This window comes from Antechinus flavipes, chromosome 2 (assembly GCF_016432865.1).
Source record: "Antechinus flavipes isolate AdamAnt ecotype Samford, QLD, Australia chromosome 2, AdamAnt_v2, whole genome shotgun sequence".
In the NCBI taxonomy this organism is placed as follows: Eukaryota; Metazoa; Chordata; class Mammalia; order Dasyuromorphia; family Dasyuridae; genus Antechinus; species Antechinus flavipes.
In genome coordinates this window covers 223,893,045-223,914,474 of record NC_067399.1, presented here as the reverse complement: position 1 = coordinate 223,914,474, position 21,430 = coordinate 223,893,045, and the positions used below count along the sequence as shown (strand labels likewise).

The 21,430-nt window shown below is 37.3% G+C and overlaps 1 long non-coding RNA gene across 2 annotated transcripts; it reads right to left on the bottom strand.

Moving 5' to 3' along the window:
* Positions 1 to 1,847: 1,847 nt before the first annotated feature.
* LOC127548711 (uncharacterized) lies at positions 1,848 to 20,842 on the bottom strand. 2 transcript variants are annotated; one of them, XR_007950456.1, is made up of 2 exons: positions 20,675 to 20,842; positions 1,848 to 2,076 (listed from the first exon to the last, which is right to left on the bottom strand). It is a non-coding gene; the product is annotated as an uncharacterized LOC127548711 (long non-coding RNA). The 2 variants fall into 2 exon arrangements; XR_007950457.1 differs by lacking the exon at positions 20,675 to 20,842 and adding an exon at positions 9,910 to 10,007.
* Between the last annotated feature and the right edge of the window lie 588 nt (positions 20,843 to 21,430).

The window sequence follows — 21,430 nt, the reverse complement described above, 5'->3', positions numbered from 1 at the left end:
GAACTTTCCTTCTGTTCCCTTCTGTATATATATATTTTAATGTTTCAAATGCCCCTCTTTTCTTTTTTGGCAACAATATTGATGGACCCCTACTTCTCTCCTTGCTTCTACTTCCATTGTTAAAAAAAAAAAAAAAAAAGAAAGAAAGTAAAACAAACACCTTGTAACAAATAAAGACAGTCAAGCAAAACAATGATCATGTCCAAAAATGTATGTCTTATCTAAAAAATGAATTTATTTGTTCTGAGCAAAGGGTAGGACAACCTGATCAGCTGGGTTGTTCTTGCCTCTTAGCAAGAGTGAGACACTGCTGTGTTTCTTTGCCCTTCAAAAATATAAGTAGGTAATTCAGGCAACTAGTTTACATTTTCATGTTCAATTTGCTCCCCACCCCCACCCCAATTCTTGTTTATGTGAACACTTTTTTTTTTTTAATTGTTGGCAGTCACTGCATTTAAAATACCTTTTTTTCCCCCTAAAGGAAGGGAAATTTGGGCTATCTACAGGTTACCTACTCTAACCTTCATGTAAAGGAAAGGGTGACTTTAAGAAAGACAGAAAGAAAACTGGAGTATTTGTGTTTATCTTTGGACAAGCACAATTCAGTCTAATTCAATTCCATAAGCATTTGTTAAGATACAACCATGTGCCCAAACATTGTGCCAGGTGCTAGGAATACAGAGACAAAAATGAAATAATCACTGAGAGAAATTAATATTATACTATTATATATAACTATTAATTTGTGATTCACTCTTTTCCTTTTATTTCTTCTATAACCCAATTTCTTTTCAGTTAATCTCTAAAGGACATGGCTGAGTGATGAGACTTGTTCCTAGACTCTGAGGCACATGCTCATTAACTAGGTGGGCAAGACCCCACCCAACTGGGAGACCTAATTTCTGTTGAGAGTACAGTTATCTCTTCCTCATTAAGATTTAGATATATTGTGAGTTGGCTTAAGAAATTAAATGGGAATTTTTGGAAGTTTTGCAGAATCCCCACATGACACGTGAAGGCTAGAAGATGACAAAGGAAAAGTTGAGAAAGTCAGAATTGAATAAAAGGTATGTATAATATTGTGTAATAACAATATATTTTAAAATGATTCAGATGGCTTCTCCAGTATACAAATTTCCCTGATTATACTGGTGCTGTACCCCTAAACCTTGCATGCTGAAGGGATAACTGTATAAACAGAATGCCTTCTAGGTTAGCCTTTTTCAAGAAGAAACTCCTGTCCTTCATCCCCTCCATTAGAGAATAGGCCAACCTGACTCATGAAGGAGAAAACCTAGTGGAGAGGTCCACATGAAAATAACTTTTCCTGCCCAGATGCTTTAAAGCTGCTGAATCTGTTCATCAAACCATGTACTCAGCAAGAGGAGCTGAAGACTTTTAACCAACCTCTTCATTAAATATTTATTCACCAATCAGTGTTGATTTCACTTGTCAGAGGAGGTCCTTCTTAGAAGGAATTTAAGGCATTTTAAGGTCTCCTTTGATATTTGGTTATAAAAAGAAATTACTAGTCACTAATAACTTATTGATTGCTATCTAGCCTAATTTTGAAAATGTGATTTTTAATTACCTAGGAACTCTATCTCAGAGTTTTCATTCTGCCCTCAAGAAATTTATAACCTCCTGGAATATATAAACAGACTAGGAAATACAAAATGAGAGATCACCAGCAACTAAGATTCAATTGTATTCAATTCAACTGGTAAGCAATTACTGAGTATATGCTATGTGCCAGGTATTATATTTGGTGCCGGGAATACAAAGGTCAAGGGATTTATATTCTAAAATGTGAATGACAAAGGTGAGGGAAATAATTAAAACATGTCTGAATGATCAGTTACATTTATGTAATGCTTTTTGGTTACAGAGTTTTACATCCATTATCTCAGTTGAGGAACCGAGTGAAAGGATGTGTATATATCCACATCTTCGTGTGTTCACATAAATGTGATCCAAGGATATTGGTGCATCTGGTCTCAGTCAGTTTCATCATTCATAAACTAATCAGCACAAATCCATTCCTAATGTTCCCAGAAGAGGAAGGATATCAGATTCCTTTAAAAAAGAAAGAGAAAGCAAAAATGATCAGTTCAGGATTCCTCACATGGATCTTTGGATTCAAATGCTGGGATCAGATCAAAGAGTCACCAGAACACATGCCTATTGCAGCATGGAAATGAGCTGGCCTTAGGGATGGAATTTGGCTAAAGTCTCTCAGGAAGGGTTATTCACACTCAGCTATCACGCTTCCTATCTGGGATTTCTAATTTTAAAAAATGCTTCTATTTCTTCTTCCTCTCCATTGTTTTTGGGGAGATTATCTGGAGAAGACACAACTAGATAGTCATTCTTCTAAAAAAAAAAGAATCTGGGGAGAGATTTACTGGATTTCTACCTACATATAAGCTCCATATGACACAAAAAATGTTAAATGGCAATCAAGAATGCTTCTTAGAGCACCTCCAATAAAATCAGGGGTGAAATAGGGTTACCCATTATCATCACCACTATTCAATATTGTACTATAAATGTTAGCGTTAGCAATAAGAGAAGAAAAAGAAATCAAAGGAATTAAAGTAGGTAATGAGGAAACTAAATTATCATTCTTTGCAGATGATATGATGATTTACTTAAAGAATCCTAGAGAATGCACTAAAAACTACTAGAAGTAATTTAAAACTTTAACAAAGTTGCAGTATATCATTTTCTTTCCTTTTTGATCTGATTTTTCTTGTGCAACAAGAGAATTGTATAAATATGTTTACATATATTGGATTGTTTGCCATGTAGGGGAAGGGGTTTGGGGAAGAAGGGAAAAATCTGAAACACAAGGCTATGCAAGGGCAATGTTGAAAAATTATCTGTGCATATGTTTTGAAAATAAAAAGCTTTTTAAAAAATTGCAGTATATAAAATATACCCACATAAGTCATCAGTATTTCTATATGTTGCCAGCAAAGTCCAGTAGCAAGAGATAAAGAAATTCCATTTAAAATAACTAGATAATATAAGATTTTTGAGAGTCTATCTGCCAAGACAAAGCCAGGAACTGTATGAACACAATTACAAAACACCTTTCACATAAATACAGTTAATAATTGGAAGAATATCAAGTGCTCATTAACCAAATTAACAGGATAAAAATAACAATTCTACCTATATTAATCTACTTATTCAGTGTCATACCAATCAAACTGCCAAGAAATTACTTTATAGAGATAGAAAAAACAATAACAAAATTCATCTGGAAGAATAAAAGGTTAAAAATTTCAAGGGAATTAATTAAAAAAATACAAAGGAAGGTGGACTAGCTATACCTAAATATATTATAAAGTAGCAGTCATCAAAACCATTTGGTACTGATTAAAAAATAAGAGTAGTAGATCAATTAGAATAGGCTAGGTTCACAAGATACAATAGTCAATGATGATAGTAATCTAGTGTTTGATAAACACAAAGACTTCTGGGATAAGAACTCACTATTTGATAAAAATTGCTGGGGAAACTGGAAAATAGTATGGCAAATACTAGGCATTAACCAACACTTAATACCCTTCATCAAAATAAGGTCAAAATGGGTTCATGATTTAGATATACAGAATGATGCTATAAGCAAATTAGAACAAATGTCATTCCTAGGACATTCCAGATTGTAAGGGTGCTATGTCCCTAAACCTTGCTTTTTGAAGCAATAACTATATACCTACCTCTCAGATCTGTGGAGAAGGAAGAAATTTATAGCCAGAGAAGAAGTAGAGAATATTATAAAGTTTAAAATGGGTAATTTTGATTATATTAATTTAAAAAGTTTCTGTATAAACAAAATCAATGCAGCCAAGATTAGATGGGAAGCAGAAAACTGGGAAAAATGTTTCTTTCTACTTCAACAATGATACTGTATGAAGATATATTCTGATGGAAGTGGATTTATCCGACAAAGAGAAGATTTAATTCAGTTCCAGTTGATCAATGATGATCAGCTACACCCAAAGAAAGAACATGGTAAATGAGTGTAAACTGTTTGCATTTTTGTTTTTCTTCTCAGGTTATTTTTACCTTCTGAATCCAATTCTTCTTGTGCAACAAGAGAACTGTTCGGTTCTGCACACATATATTGTATCTAGGATATATGATAACATAATTAATGTATAAGACTGCTTGCTATCTAGGGGAGGGAATGGAGGAAGGGAAGGAAAAAGTCAGAAGTGAGTGCAAGGGATAATGTAAAAAAAATTACCCAGGCATATGTTCTGTCAATAAAAAGTTACAATTTAAAAAATGTTTATATTCAATGTTTCTGATAAAGATGTCATTTTAAAAATATGTAGAGAATTGACTCAAATTTATAAGAATACAAGCCATTCCCCAATTGATAAGTAGTCAAAGGATATTAACAATTTTCAGATGAAATAATTAAAGCCATTTCTATGAAAAAATGCTCTAAATCACTATTGATTTGAGAAATAGAAGTTAAGTAAACTCTGAGGCACTACTTCATACCTCTCAGATTGGTTAAGATAACAGGAAAAAATAATGATAAATGTTGGAGGGGATGTAGGAAAGCTGGGACACTAATACATACATGATACACTAATACCAATCCAATCATTCTAGAGAACAATTTCGAACTACACCTAAAAGGCCATAAAACTGTGCATACTCTTTGATCCAGCAGTGTCTCTACTAGGTCTGTATCCCAAGGAGATCATAAAAAAGGGGGAAAGAAACCACTTGGGCAAAAATGTTTGTGGCAGCCCTTTTTGTAGTGGTAAGGAATTAGAAACTGAGTGGATGCCCAGGAGTTGGAGAATGGCTGAATAAATTATGATATGTGAATGTAATGGAATATTATTGTTCCATAAGAAATGATGACTACTTGACTTCAGAAACGACTGGGAAAATTTACAGGAACTGATGCTAAGTGAAATGAGTAGAACCAAGAGAACATTGTACATAGCAACAGCAAAATTATGTAATGATCAATTGGGATGGACTTGACTTTTTTCATAAATGAAATGATTAAAAGTAATTCTAATAGACTTGTGATGGAGAGAGCCATCCTCATCCAGAGAGTAAGGAGACTAAATGTGGATCACAACACAGTATTTTCACCTTTGTTGTTGTTGTTGTTTGTTGTATTATTTTTTCTTTCTCAATTTTTTTCCTTTTGATCTGATTTTTTTTTGCATAGCATGATAAATATGGAAATATGTTTAGAAGAATTTCACATGTTTAAGTCATATTAAATTACTTGCTGTATAGGGGAGGGAGAAGGTAGAAAAGGAGGAAGAAATATTTGGAACACAAGATTTTGCAAGAGTTGTAGGAGCAGCTAGTTGGTGTAGTGGATAGAGTACCAGCCCTGAATTCAGGAGGACCTGAGGTCTAGTCTGGTCTTAGACACTTAACATTTCCTAGCTGTGTGATTCTGGGCAAGTCATTTAACTCCAATTGCCTCAGGGAAAAAAAGTGAATGTTGTAAACGATCTCTGTATGTATTTTAAAAACTGAAAAGCTTTTATTATTATTTTTTAAAAAGATTGCTTCTTAGTTGGCACTGAGAGACATAGATTCCAGAAAGAAGGAAAGAATGGCACTATATTTTCCCTGGCAAGACCACGTCTGTAGTACTTTTTTCAGTCCCAGTAATGACATTTTATGTCATTTCAATGACACTGAAAAACTAAAGGGCATTCAGAGCAGGACATCTTTCTAGTTAGCCAAGTTGGAAAATCTGGAATTATCCTTGACTTTTCTGTCTTCCTTATACCTTCTCTTCCATGTTCACCCATTTATTTGCCAAGTCTTATTGATTCTTCTTCCTAAATTCCTCTCCATTTTTTCCTCTTCTTTCCACTCGCATAACTGTCACCCTAGTTCAGGTCTTGTCCTCTTTTTGTCTGTTCTATTGCAATAACCTTCAATCTCCATGTCTATCTTCCCCCTCCTCCTCTCCTCCCCCCCCCCACTCTCCCCCCCCCCCCGCCACCTCTCAAATTCATCTTCCATATAGCTGCCAGATGGATATTCTGAAAACATAGTTTTTATCAGGTTACTCTACTGCTCAAAAATCTCCAGTGACTCCCATTTCCTCCAAGGTAAGTTTTAAAAAAATAGACTTAACTTGGCATTTAAAATCCTAGACAATCGTGTTCCTATCTACATTTTCAGAATGATTTCATATTACTCTCCATATGTCAATTGATAAAAACTGGAAGATATGATTATTGAACCATTATCAGTAATGCTTGAAAGATCATAGAGAAGAGGAATGGTACTGAAAAATGAGGATAAAGGCAAGTATCCTGGGTTTTAAAGAAGGGAAGGGAAGGGAATCTGCAATTTCACCCTAGATTTATTTGGCCAATTCAAAACTTAGGTAGGTGATTAGGATCTTCTGCCCATTCCCCAACATTTAGCAGCTAATCCTTTCTAAATGAATAGCCATGTGGTAAAAACATCACACTTGTGTGTAAATTGAGGTTATCTTTGATAAAAACACAAAAGGAATAGCCAGACTTCTATAGGCAATTTTCTTCCTGAAATGTAAATGCATATTGGCCCATGAGCCCAATCCTTCTGACTCTGCAGAGAATGCCTCACACTTTGGAGTATTTTCAGATTTTCTCTAATTGGTTCTGATTTGCTAACTCCATGGTGGAAAACAACTGGCTTATTTTTTGAAGTTGCAGAACTGAAACTGGAGGTGCCTTCATAAGATCTTAGTTGACTTCTGCTCTCTCTTTTGGTTGAAGCTTGCTGCTTTTGTTCCTCTTCATTCTTGGTATCCAGTAGGGAAAATGTATTAAGGAGAAAACACTTAGGTCATCTGCTTGAGGTAACATGTGACATCATGAATATGTCTCCTGGTACCTATTGTTTGGTCTTAAGTGAAAGGGATTAATCTGGAGGTTCCAATTTAGTGAGTCAAGAAAGGTCAATAAATGTCAGAGGTTTGGGAATACAAGGAATCCAGGAATAGAATTCATGCTGGGTTTTCCAGCCAATCTAGCATTGATGTTCCAAGTGACATAGAGTAAGCAACCTTTTAGAACTCAGTCCATCCCCAATTGATAAATGATCAAAGGATATAAGCAGACAATTTTCAGATGAAGAAATTAAAGCCATCTATAGTCATATGAAAAAATACTTTAAATCACTATTGGTTAGAGAAATACAAATTGAAACAACTCTGGGTTATCACCTCACACCTTGGCTAAGATGACAGGAAAGAATAGTGATAAATATTGGAGGGAATGTGGAAAAACTAGAACATCAATGCATTGTTGGTGGAGTTGTGAAATGATCCAAACATTCTGGAGAGCTATGTATACTCTTTGACCTAGCAGTGTCATTACTGGGTCTGTATCCCAAGGAAATCATAAATGAGGAAAAAGGATCCAGATGTGAAAAAATGTTTGTAGCAGCTCTTTTTATGGTAGCAAAGAATTTGAAAAATGAGTAGATGTCTATCAATTGGAGAATAGATGAATAAGTTATAATATATGAAGGTAATAGAATATTATTGTTCTATTAAAAAATGATGAATAAGCTAATTTTGGAAAGGCCTGAAAAGATTTATATGAACTGATGCTGAGAGAAACAAGCAGATCCAGGAATACATTGTATACAGTAACAGCAAGATTGAGTGATGATCAACTGTGAAAGATTTAGTTCTTCTCAGTTTCAGTAACCCAAGATAATCCCAATAAACTTTGGATCGAAAATGCCATCTGCATCCAGAAAAAGAACTATGGAGATTGAATGTAAATTAACACATGCTACGTTGACTTCTTTTTTCTGTTTTTTTTTTCCCTCTCTTGTGGCTTTCCCCTTTTATTCTGATTTTTTTCTCCCAAGATAGTTAATAAAGAAAAGTATATTTAAAAAGTTAATACACATGTATAGCTTGAAAAAAACAAAATAGTTTTAAAAACTCCAGTAATTATAACATATCCTTTTTTTTTTTTAACCCCTGTTCTTGTTGGAAATTTTCCAGGTTATTCCTATTGCTCTGAGATAGATATTGCTTATTTTAAGAAAGGCTCTTTTGATTTTTGTGCTATTTAGTGTTTTTAATAAAAATGGATGTGGTATTTTATAAAAAAAACAAAACAAAACAAAACTCAGTCCAATGATAACTAAGTGAGGACTCAATCTAGTAGGGATTCCATATTTGGACATGAACTTGTAGGACCAGTACAATATAAAGACTGGCTAAATGAGCTCAGACACCAAGATAGAATAGGAAATAATATGCCTAAAGGAGTTGGGGGAAATGTTTGTCTCTTACTTTTATTATTGTTATATCTTTGGAGTAAATATCCCTTTGTAAAAGCTAATTTGCGTTAAATGACTAAATGAAACTAAGGTGCTAGTTACTGGCACCTTATAGTTAGGGGAAAATATAATCAGAGAGGGCTCAAAACATCATTAAAGAAGAGCTACCCTAATCCTTATGGATACTCTTAAGAATCCTGAATTGAAGCTGTAGCAATCACTAAAGAGATACTAAAGAAGGGAAAGGGACCTGTATGAGCCAAAATGTTTGTGGCAGCCCTGTTTGTAGTGGCTAGAAACTGGAAAAATGAAGGGATGCCCATCAATTGGAGAATGGCTGGGTAAATTGTGGTATATGAACGTTATGGAATATTATTGTTCTGTAAGGAATGACCAGCAGGATGAATACAGAGAAGCTTGGAGAGACTTACAGGAACTGATGCTAAGTGAAGTGAGCGAAACCAGGAGATCATTATATACCTCAACAATGATACATGTATTCTGATGGAAGTGGATCTCTTCGACAAAGAGATCTAACTCTGTTTCAATTGATCAATGATGGACAGAAGCAGCTACACCCAAAGAAAGAACACTGGGAAATGAATGTAAACTGTTTGCATTTTTGTTTTTCTTTCTGGGTTATTTTTACCTTCTGAATCCAATTCTCCCTGTGCAACAAGAGAACTGTTCGGTTCTGCACACATATATCATATCTAGAATATACTGCAACATATTTAACATATATACTGCTTGCCATCTGGGGGAGGGAGTGGGGGGAGGGAGGGGAAAAGTCGGAACAGAAGTGAGTGCAAGGGATAATGTTGTAAAAAATTATCCTGGCATGGGTTCTGTCAAGAAAAAGTTATTAAAAAAAAAAAAAAAGAAGCTGTAGCAATCAGGCACTGGAACAATGGGTCAGAGCATATAGATTACACTTAAGTGTTTATATATATAGCTTGTTACTTTGATCCAGTAGACACTTCTCAACAATACCAATCAATTTATAAATATTTACCTACTATGTTCGAGTTATTGTGCTAAGCACTGGGAATACAAATAGAGCCAAAAAGTCCTTGCTTTCAAGAAGTTTAGGAGACAACATGCAAACAAATGTATACAAAGCAAACTATAAACAGGATAGGTACGAAATGTTTCTCCTTCTTTCTTTAAAGAAGACCATGATATTGAAGAGGTAATGTCATGATATGCAAGTGAGATGAATTTATCTCAGCATGGATTGTGAGGAGTTACCAGCTTCACTTTCTCCTTCAACCCCAGTTGGGTCCAATGGCAATACATAGATCAGGATGACTGGAAATGGGTAGAAAATAACAAACAGCAGGAAGGCGATAGAATTAAAGGTTGTTAGGGAAGATCTCCATTAAAAGATGAAATTTTGGTTGGGACTTGAAGTCAGATAAGTTCATAGGCAGAGCAGAGAAGGGAGAACATTTCTGGGTATGAAGGACAAACAGAAAAAATTCCTGGAGCAGAAGGAAGTGTTTTGTCCAAGAAACCCTATTACAAACTATAATCCTCAAAACAAAATTATTGATTGATTCTTAACAGAAGGAAAAATACGTCTTTTAAATTTGGCATGGTACTCACATTGACCTTTGTATTTGACAAGAGTTTTGTTTGCCTCTATGGCATCTTTATTTATATCCATAGACCATTATCTACTTCAGGCCACATCTGCACAGTCCCAAGGTTGACTCAGAAGTGTAGAGAATATGAGTGCCTGTTGGGTTTGTTGTTTGTTGATTTTAAGCCAGACAAGCAATTGACTCAGGAAAGAAAAGTACAGCCTTAAAGTTTCTCCCATAAGGTGTGTGTCTTATGCATATATTAAGATCATATAAGATAGGGCAGCTAAGTAATGCAGTGGATAGAGCACCAGCCCTGAAGTCAGGAGGACCTGAGTTCTTAACACTTCCTAGCTGTGTGACCCTAGGCAAGTCATTTAATCCCAACTGCCTCAGGGGGAAAAAAGATCACATAAAATGCAATCACAGATAGAGGTTTGTTTAATTTGTAATACCAGTGAGGCATAAAATAGGGAAACATATGCTTGTCAGAAGTGTTTTGCATTGCCATGCAGGATGTCTTGAGTAAAGTCTAAAAGGAAGAGATATTTCTCACAGATTATAATAATTTATAACTTTAGAAGTTGTAAATCACATCATAGCTCTTATCTCAGTTGAGCACCACCACATCCCTGAGGAAAATCTTCTTGTTGTTCAGTTGTGTCCCACTCTTCAGGACCTCATTTGGAGTTTTCTTGACAAAAGACACTGGACTGATTTGCCATTGCTTTCACCAGCTTATTTTATCGATGAGGCGAATAGGGTTAAGTGCCTTCCTTAGGGTCACACAATTTAAATGTCTGAAGCCAGATTTGAATTCAGTTTCTCCTGACTTCAGGGACAGTGCTCCTTCCACTATATCACCTAGCTACCCTCAGTAACCAAGTTTTGTTAAGTCGAATTCCACAGCAAAGTTTCTGTCTCTGGATCCTGAAAGAAGTTTGTAGAATTCTGCCATCAATGCAGGTATCTGAATCACTATATGAAAACAGTATTTGTCTATATCAGACGTCTTTAACTTATCTCTGTTCTCAACAGTGCTCTTTCCTCACTCTGTGGGGTTTTAGGGACATGCCAGGACTCCTGAGATATGGAAGCCCCCTCATTCAGACCTCATTCACCAATGTGCTAAGAGCAAGTGATGACAGATGAGTTTTGTACTGGGAGCCTTGGATCTAGAGGAAATCTTTGAGTACATTCTGTGGTTCCTCTATGGAGGCTTTTGAGAGGAACTAAATAAGTGTCAGTGCAGTTTGAGAGGGCTTGATGGGGTCAGATTCCCTGAGAAATAAAACCTACTATAAGAAGTCTTTTTAGGGTCCTTGGTCCTTAGATCCTTCTTGGCTCAAGGAACCTCTTCCAGAATGCTGTTGTAGCAATGATTCCAATCATTCTTTTCCAGAACAACGAAAGCTAAATCTCTCTCTGGGTTTTAGAGATATTCCTGTAAGGGGCAAGGGATGGCTTTCTCTAATGGCATGAGCTTGAGCTTCATTCTAGTGTATTTTCCCAACTCTTAATGGCCAATTATTAATTCTTCAGTCCCATTTAACTAATTAGCTTTTGCAAAAGTATACTTCAAAGATATAGCAAGAAAAGAAGTACAAACATTTCCCCTCAACATTTCATTAGTAAACTCTCCCTTATACCATTTTAGTCCCTAGATAAAATGGGCTGACAATTCAGTTTATACACAGAATTTGTGCTACCAAGTTTACTTCCAAATATGGCAAGGTTGCTAGATAAAGGCACATGCATTAGGTCCTGAAGGTCATTCCTTGAGGCCTTGCTGCTGGAATAGCTGACCACTAAACTTAGCATGGATCCAATTCCCAAATCTTCTGGTGGCTTGTTCTCCTAAGTTTTCCCAACTCCCAAGATCAAAGCTATCTCCAATTTTCTTCACCTAAAATAGAAAAGAACAAATGCAAAGAACTGTTTGTGGAAACATGTTGACCTCAGTTAGGGAGAAACTGAGGCCTCTTCTCTGACACCATAGTCTCTTATTCTCTCCTTGGAATGAAGCCAAAGAGGAAGGAGTCAGATCAAGGGACTGGCCCTGCCTTTTGAACATACCCCACTTCTGGCTATGTGTCAATCCACAGTCTTCCTCTTCATTACATAGTTAGCAGACCGAAACCAGTTACAGAATGTCTGCACGTGCTCCACATCAGGGACTAAGGCGGTTCAATTATACATCATTATGCCTTTCTGGAAGCAGGCTATCCAGACTTTCCAAGTTGGAGATTGCATCATCCCCCTTCCCCTCTTTCCCCAACCTCAAACTTTTGCACTGTAATTATCAGAATAGTTAACCATTCTAGTTAAGAAAAGGGCAGCTATATTACCCGATTTCTATCTCTAGTTCTCTTTGTACCCCAAACTATCAGTATGATCAGCCCACTCCAAATTCTGAGTTTGCCTTTCTGTTCTCCTGCAATTTCAAGTGAATCAGGAGTGATGCAGTGGAAGAGTGACTGGATTTGGAGACAGAAAACCTGGCTTTGATTGCTAGTCCTGCTTCATACTATCTATGTGACCTTAGACAAATCACAACCTCTCAGGAGAAGAGAGTTTTGTTATTTATAAAATGATTGCATTTGATTTAAAGACCTTTAAATTTAAAGGGAATTGAAATTAATTCTATGATATAAGAGAGGAAGTTGTCTTGTTTGGTTGTTGAGAGGGAATAAAATTTATTGCATCTACAGACACAAACCAAAAAGATATTAAAATTCAATACAATTGTCCAGTGACACATTTCTTGGTCATGCTAAACTTTCTCATCTAAGCTAATAGTTGGTAGAACCCCTCTAGGACTCAGTAACTGGACATGATATGTTGAAAAGCTATCTACATGGTATGTGGGGAAAACTACAATATGTGACTCATTCCCTACATGCCTTCCACTAGACTGCCTTTTCCTCCCACAGTGCGCAGAAAAGACCTGTTTGCCTGACCTAGGTCACTGTCAGAGTCATGATTAGCAACTGGCTCCTGGCCAGTGGGTGGGAAGATCCCTTAACTTGACCCTGCTCTGACTCACTGCTGTACTCATGGTGATCTTGAAGTACCTCTCCCACTAGAGAACCATTATGGAAACATGTCTTGCTTATAGATCATGCATGCTACAGTAGATCATAATAGTCAACAATTACTCTGATATTTACAACAAAAACCTATTCCTTTACCAGCTCTACCCCACCAACTTTTGGTCTTGTACCCCAGCAACTAATGCCCTCCGAAATTGTATTGGATTTGGTCTTTATTTTATATCTACTTGTATATGTACATCTCTACCAATAAAATGTAAGCCCCTTGGAGGTAAGAACTACTTCCTTTTGGTTTTTGGATTACCAGTACATAGCAGAGTACCTGACACCAAATAGACAGTTAATAAATACTTAGTGGTTAATGAGAATATGTAGTACAGTGAAAAGAACTTTGATTCTGACGACAGAAGGTTCAAGTCCTTTCTCTGATATTTGTTTCTTATATGACCTTAGATAAGTCAATGACTTCCCTTGATCTTTATTATCTTCTCTGTAAAATGAGGAAATTGAGCAAAATGTCTCTGAAGGTCTCTGAAGCTCTAGATTTGTGATCCTATCATTATTTATCATAAAGCATTTGCATTCACTTATGTTTGGATGCATATTATCTCCTCCATAGAATATAAGCTCCTTGCTGGCAGGGACTAGTCATTTCTGCCTCTGTATTCACTGGCACAATATACTTGGCACTTACCAAGTAGTACATGCTTACTAATGCTTGTTGATTGGTTGAATCCATTAGATATATGCCATAGACTATTAACATGGATGGTGGATTTAGAACTGGAAGGGGCCTTAGAGATTCCCTAGTTTACCCCCTTCATTTTACAGATGAGGAAACTGAAACTTGAAGGTTAAGTGACTTGCCACTATCTAGTAAATATTGAGGTAAAATTTGAACTCAGGTTTTCCTAGCTCCAACTCTAGTATTCTCTTCATTATATGATACTACCTTCTAGTCTGTGGTCTGGTTGGACAAGCCAGAGCTTCTTAAACTGTTTTCATTTGCAACCCCTTTTCACTCAAGACATTTTTACTCAAGCTCAGGTATATAAGTATATAAAATAGATATACAAATCAAACATTTACTGATAATAAATCATAATTTCATGATCCCCACAGTCAGTCACAAATCCCATGTGGGCTGGGTTTAAGAAACATCGGAATAGGTTACACAAATGAAACAATGAACAGAAACATATTCCAAAATGACAATCAAAAAGAGAGTAGAACATAGTTTTAATAATTTGGTAGAGACAGAAAATAAAAAAGGAATTAGAGAAAGCAATATAGGGGGTAGCTAAGTGGCTATTCTAGAAAGAGTACTGGCCCTGAAATTGGGAAGATGTGAGTTCAAAAACAATCTCATTCATTTACTATTTGTGTGACTCTGGGCAAGTCACTTAGCCCTGATTAATTCCAAGGAGAAATGAGGTGAGAGGAGGGGTGGGAAGGAAGGAGGAGGGAGGAAGAGAAAGTCTGTAGGGTGGAGTTATTAGGAAACAAGTACATAAGGTAGATGAAATTAAGATAGGCATGGGCATGGATAAGATTTATGTAGTGGAGTTTTAGTTTATACTCCTGGAGGTACTACAAAGAGGAGGGGAAAGGGCACAGGAAGGGATACAGTAATGTTTCCTTCTCTATAATGACTTCAACAGTGCTGCAACAATTTATCTGTACAGATCTCATCAGTGTGGGCGTTCCTGCCTATCTCTGTAGGGCATAGGATCTAGTTAGTCTTGGGCCACTCTTGTTTGGATTTTCCATAAAGCATTGGTCAATAAATATTTATTAAGCACTTACTATGTGCCAGGCACTATTTTAAGGGGTGGCAAAACAAAGGCAAAAGACAATCTCTGCACTCAAGGAGCTCACAATCTAATGAGGAAGACAACACACAAACTTTTCCAAGTCTTGTGGCATTCCATGGCTACCAGAACAGCAGGTGATTGATTTCACTTTTAAGTGGGAGCAATAATACCTGCTTTACAACTGGAAATTGAGTGGATGCCTATCAGTTGGGAAATGGTTGAATAAATTATTATATATGAAGATAATGGAATATTATTGTTCTATAAGAAACAATGAGCTGATTACAGAAAAGCCTGGAGAGACTTAAATGAACTGATGCTGAGTGAAAAAAGCAGAATCAGATAACACTGTATAGACATCACATACTCTTGCTGTTACTGTATACAGTGTTACAGTAACAGCAAGAGTATGTGATGTCTAACTGTGATGGACTTAGCTCTTTTCAACAATGAGGTAATTCAGGTCAACTGCAATAGACTTGGGATGGAAAATGCCATTGCCATCCAGAGAGAGAAAGAACTATAGAGACTGAAAATGGATCAAAGCATAGTATTTTTACCTTTTTGTTTGTTTTTTTTTTCCTTTTGATATGATTTCTCTTGCACAACATGACAAATCTGGAACTATGTTTAAAACGACAGCACACATTTAACTTATATCAGATTGTTTGCTGTCTTGTGGAGATGGGAGGTGAAGGAGGGAGGAAGAAAAATTTGGAACACAAAAGTTTATAAAAATGAATGATGAAAAGGTATCTTTCATGTATTTTAAATAGAGTATTTGGAATTTATATAGGATTTCTTTACATGTATTTGGAAAAATAAAATACTAGTGGGGTAAAAAAAGAAAGAGAAAGAGAGAGAGAGAGAGAGAGAGAGAGAGAGAGAGAGAGAGAGAGAGAGAATAGCAAAGAATAGCTGATTTATCTGCTATAAGGAGCTGTGATGATCAATTAAGGTGATATACATTTGAGCCCTTTGAAAATTGTTAAGTACTAAGCATAAGTATAATGGATTTTACTGCTTTAGGACCTTTGTTCATGCATTCTCAGTACTTAGAACTGTACACCTTCTCTACTTCAAATCAACTTTTCTCCAAGGCCTGGGTCTAAGGCCACGTCCTTCATGAAGTCTTTTCTGATTGCCCTGTATACTATTCTTTGTAACATTCATATGTTTACATTTTATTTTGGACAAAGTCCCTGACAAGTGTGAGGGTCTCAAAAAAATGTATCAAATCCTGGGGGATGATTACTTGGCATTTCTAGGCCGTCAGACAAACTTTATCCTAATGAGCTACAGTACATAAGACTCTCATGGTAAAGCATATGGGTAGAGAGAGCATTGGCAGGATGACCAAAATTCAAATCCTTCCTCAGATGCATGGCCCTGACCGTGTAATTTAACTTCAGCCTCAGTTTCCTCATCATCAAAATGAGAGGAAAATAGCATCTATCTAACAGGGTTTGTGATGCTTCAATGAGATAACATATGTAAGGTAATTTGTAAATCTTAAGATATTATAGAAATGCTAGCTATTATTATAGGTCTGTTCAAAAGCAAAAGGCAATTTAGTGCTACAGTGGATACAGTGCCAGACCTGGAATCAAAAAGACTCATCTTCCCCAGTTCAAATGTTGCCTCAGATACATACTAGCTGTATGACCCCAAGCAAGTACCTTAATCCTGTTTGCCTCAGTGTCCTCATCTGCAAAATGAACTGGAGAAGAAAGTGGCAACCCCCCTCCCCCCCAGTATCTTTATCAAGAAAACCCCAAGTGGAGTCACAGAATCAGACATGATTGAAATAACTCAATAACAAATTAAAATCAAAAGAAAATATGAACTTTTAACAGCTAACTACCAGCATTTTATATAAGCTTCATGCTTCTTAAATTAGTCTCAGTATTGATACTTGTAAAGGATTCAGTTGTCCAGCAGGTTATCAGTATTTAAACATTTAATTATGCCAAAGTTATCTCAAAAGATCTTGGTCTGACTTGTAAAGAAAACAAACTGGAAAAAATGACTACACAATTACAACTTAAAACACCATAGAGAAAGAAAGTTGTCAATTATATTCTAGAGGAGCCCCCAAATAAAGGTATCCAAAATTTAATGTCCTCTGTGGAAAATCTGTCTAGTGAGTCTTCATAACACAAAGAGCCCAATATTTATCCCAGATGAGGCCCCACAAATAACCTATAGAAAGACAAAAGGATGGGGACGTAGATTAAGATAATCACAGTGCGGAATATAGAGAAATTCCGTTCAAATGCTACTTCTCCACCAAGGGTTGTCTTACTTCATGCAATGGTTAATGTTCTCCCCTAGTCCTGTAACTTCTATGTGTACATATTGTATCCATCTAGTAACCTATAAACTCATTAAGGTCAAGATCTGTTTTGTCCTTGACATTATATCCCCAGTCTCATCGTGAGCTTCTTGAAGGCATGGACTGTTTAGTTCTTACCTTTTTTTGGATCATCTGTACTGAGTGTAGAGTCTAGCACATAGTGGGCATTAAGAATTGCTTTTTGACTGTCTGAAACAATACCTTGCACATAGTAGGCACTTAATAACAATTTCTTGAATTGAAGTGATTAATGGGAAAGACAGTATGAAGGAAGAGTCAATCAGAATTGGTAGGTTGGTCTGGCTAGAATGGAAGGTGTGAAGGGTAATGAGTATGGGTCACAATAGTCAGGTATTCTTCAATGGCTCACTTAGAATATCTCAGTGATCCTACTGCATTATGTCATCTGCTGGCACTGAACGGACTTGGGGAATTGGGCTTATGGGGCTTGTTGTGGCTTGATGGAATTGCTATGCCAGGAAGAGCCCCTATTTTAGCTGCAGGTGTCTGAAATGGAAATGGGAATTGAAGAGTCCTTCCCGGTACATGGGAGGTTCAAGGATGTTTGCAGCCCCAGACAAATCACCTGGCACACCTGGGACCTTACACTGATGCCTGCCCAACTCCTCTGCCACTGCTTCAGTTAGGGTTCTTTGTTTGCCTGATGGAATACTGGGCCACTTTCATCCATATCACCTCCTTTCCTTTTACCTCCTGGCATGATAATCTGATCAAGACTGGGACTTAACTTGGGACAAGGAGAAAGAATAACCATTTATATAGCACCTACTATGTGCCAGGCACTGTGGGAAGTACTTTACAATTATATCCTTTAATTTCTCATAATAAAAATTTTAATTTTTAAGTTAAATTAATAGATTAATAATAGCTAATACTTATCCAGCACTTATTATGTGTCAGGCACTGACCTAGCACTTTACAATTACTGTTTCATTTGTGCCTTCCAACAACATTGAGAACTGCTATTCTTTTCCCCATTTTACAGAAGAAAAACCTGAGACAGAAATTAAGTTTCTAATCCAGGGTGATACATCTATGAAATGTCCTAAGATTCCACTTAATGTTGGGGAAAGACTGGGATGTTGTAATTAAGAGGTTCAATGTCCAGATGTCTCCTCCATATATCTTCTCATCACCCCATATCTACTTGTTTAAGTCCTTTCTGTCTTTCAGAAGCTGGCTTTGGTACTGCCTTCTCTCTGAGACCTAACCATACACAATTACGTGCAACTGATCATAAAATCATAGCTGTAAACCCTGCAGAGGTTATCTGGTCCAACTTGTTCATTTTATAAGTGAATAAACTGAAATCTAAAGATCCAGGTCATTCAGATAGACAGTGGCAGAAATAGGATTTGAGTTAGGGGGCTTCTGACTTCAAAGCTGTCACTCCTATGCTGCCAGGCTGATTTTTTCCTCTGGTGAACCCTATATCACTTTGAGTCTTCTTAAAGACAGTCATAGTCACAGATGATAAGATAAAAGCAAGAGGGTAGAGACTTGTTTTATTGGCACAGCATCTGTAGGTATTTAACATAGTCTTGTGAATTGAAACTTCATAGACTTCAAGCTAGAAGACTTTTTAGGTGGCACAGTGGATAGAACATTCAGAATAGAAGCAGGAAGACCCAACGTAAAATTTGGCCTCGGACTTTTACTAGCTATGTGACTTTGGACAAATCATTTAATTTCTACCTCAGTTTCCTCAACAGTAAAAAAGGCATGATAATAGCACTCATGTTTCAAGCTTGTGAGACTCAAATGAGAAATATGTAAAGCACTCAGTGTAGTGCCAGCACATAGTAGTTGTTAAATAATGCCAATGTCACAGAATTATAATAAGGAGAAGAGTTGGTCTCCTTCTCTTGGGAAAGAGATCTGAGGTCTTGTGACTCCAGAGCCAATGGTTTTTGTTTTTTGTCTTTCTTTTTTCCTTTACCATATCAATTCAATTCTGTAAGCATTTTTTTCAGTGCCTGTTATAAGCCAACCCCTGAGTCAGGAACCAGGATAATGACAATGCTTCATCTTGTTTCATAAATGTTTGCAATGAATTGAATTCCTTTCTGTCCTATAAATCTCTAGCTGCTAAGCAGTTGTACTGGCTGGGACCACCCCCCACCTCACTCCACCCACTGCTGTACATGCAATTTCCCACAAACCACTACTACAGGGATGTCAAGGGAAATGCGATGGAGGGAAATTACATGTTTTCCAGAAAACTTATTTGTATAACAATGTCATTTGCATACTGGACTGCCTTTTCTACCAGGTTTCCTTCCTGGAAGAGACCAATAACATCCCAGATTTCTTTTTTAGGAAGGAAGCAGTTAGGCAGAGCAGAAATCCCCAGGGATATAATTTTGGTACAAATATTCTTTTAGTTAAAGGCTGGGGACAATGAGGCCTGAAGGGGGCCCAGTAGGTAGTTTTTTATGCTTTATTCCCTTTCACTTATTGGTAGCACTTGTCTGGAAGAAATTTAGAGGCTTCCAGTCTTTTAAATAGGCAGCTCCTTTTCACCATTTTCCTAGGATCCTTGACATAGCCTCCCCGTTATATTCCAGTTCTACTGTATTTTCTTTGAAATAATCTGCAGAAAATGACATCATTTGGAGAAGGTTCATAACCTTCCTCATTTTACAAAAGAGGAAACTGAGGTTTAAAGGGGTCAAGTGACTTACCTGAACTCCAGATTCAAACCCAAGCAAACTGACTCCAAATCCAAGATCTTGTCTATTTCTTAGGGTTGCCAGACCTTGGAATGAGTGGATAATTCTGGAGAGAGTGGTGTGTTTTTAGGCTGTAGTATCATTTGTTGGAGATGAGACCAACCCTCAGAGACAATATAATTACATTAATATTTATTATTAAATATCTACTGTATTTAAGGTATTGTTCTGAGGATACAAAAGCAAAAAATAAAATAAAATAAAATACCAGGCTTTTAAGAGCCAACAATATTCTACTGGAGAATAGAGTAGGTACTAAGAAAAGGAAACATCAAGTCACAAGAAATAAGCATTTCTAGAGGTCCCCTCTGAGGGGATTAGGAAAGAACGGTGTAGGAAATGAATGATCCCTGAGCTGAGCCTAAAGGAAGCTCAGTGGTCTAAGAAGTGGAGGGGAGGAAAGAGTGCTCCCCAGACATGGGTGATCACTTGTGTGATAGAGATGAAAGATATTGTTGAGGTTGAGAAGGAGGAAGAATCTCAGACCGATGTCATGAGGTGTCTCAAAAGAATTTGCAGGCTTGAACATCTATCTCCTAGTCAAGGGGCAAAGGATGTTGTATAACAGAACAGCTTGCAGGCCAGTTTGACTGAACAAAGAGCATAGGAAGGTAAGTCATAGGAAATATGATTGGAAAAGTATGCAAGGGCCAGATTGTGGAGGGCTTTAAAATCCAAAAGTTGAGAATTTTATCCTAAATTCTTTGAGGAGAGTATTTGGTTTTTGTCTTTGAAAGCAGCCTAGAGGCATGGAGGTAGCACAGTAGACAGAGTATTGGGACTGGACTCAGACCTTGCCTGAGGCACTTACTAATAGGGTGACCCTGAACAAATCTTCTCATCAGTAAAATGGACACAATGGTACTATCTTCCTCTAGAGATATTGAGAGGATCAGATGGTTCTTTGCATATCTAAATAAATAAATAAATAAAAATTACATATTATTCCTTCTTCTCACTCCCCCTCCCAGGGATTGTGTCTACCCCCCCCCCCCTTTTTTTATACCTAACACAGAAGCTGACCTATATAGGTGCTTAATAAATGCTTATTGGATTGAACTGAACAAAGGAGAGAGATGCTTCAGGCCCAGGGGATCAATCTCACAATGCTCGATCTAGTCCTATAAGGAGGAAGGGGAGTTTTTGAAAGTCTAGCTTCCCTGATGATGTCACCACTGAGAGGAAATCTGACCCCTTGACTGTGGTCCCCACCCAGCCAGGAGTGCCTGGGAGGTGGGGGAGCCGGGACCTGCAGCCTGGGAAGGTGCCCAGCTGCTTTGGAGAGGGAGGGGCTTTACTGGGAAGTGACACGAGCTGGAGGTGTGATAGCATTTTTTAGTCACTTGCCCGAGATTGGGGGAAGGGGCGCCGGGGGACATGTTCTAGAGGCCAGAGAGTCTCGGAGCTCGGAGCACTTCTGGGAGACCGGGACAGACGAGACTGATGATTTCCTGTCCCTTCCGCGGCCGATTCCCAGGGGCTCCGCCATCGCAAGGATCACATAAGTCCGTTGGCGTCAGGCACTCTCCCTCTCCCTGGGTGCTCAGCCGGCGACAAAGTTGCTGTA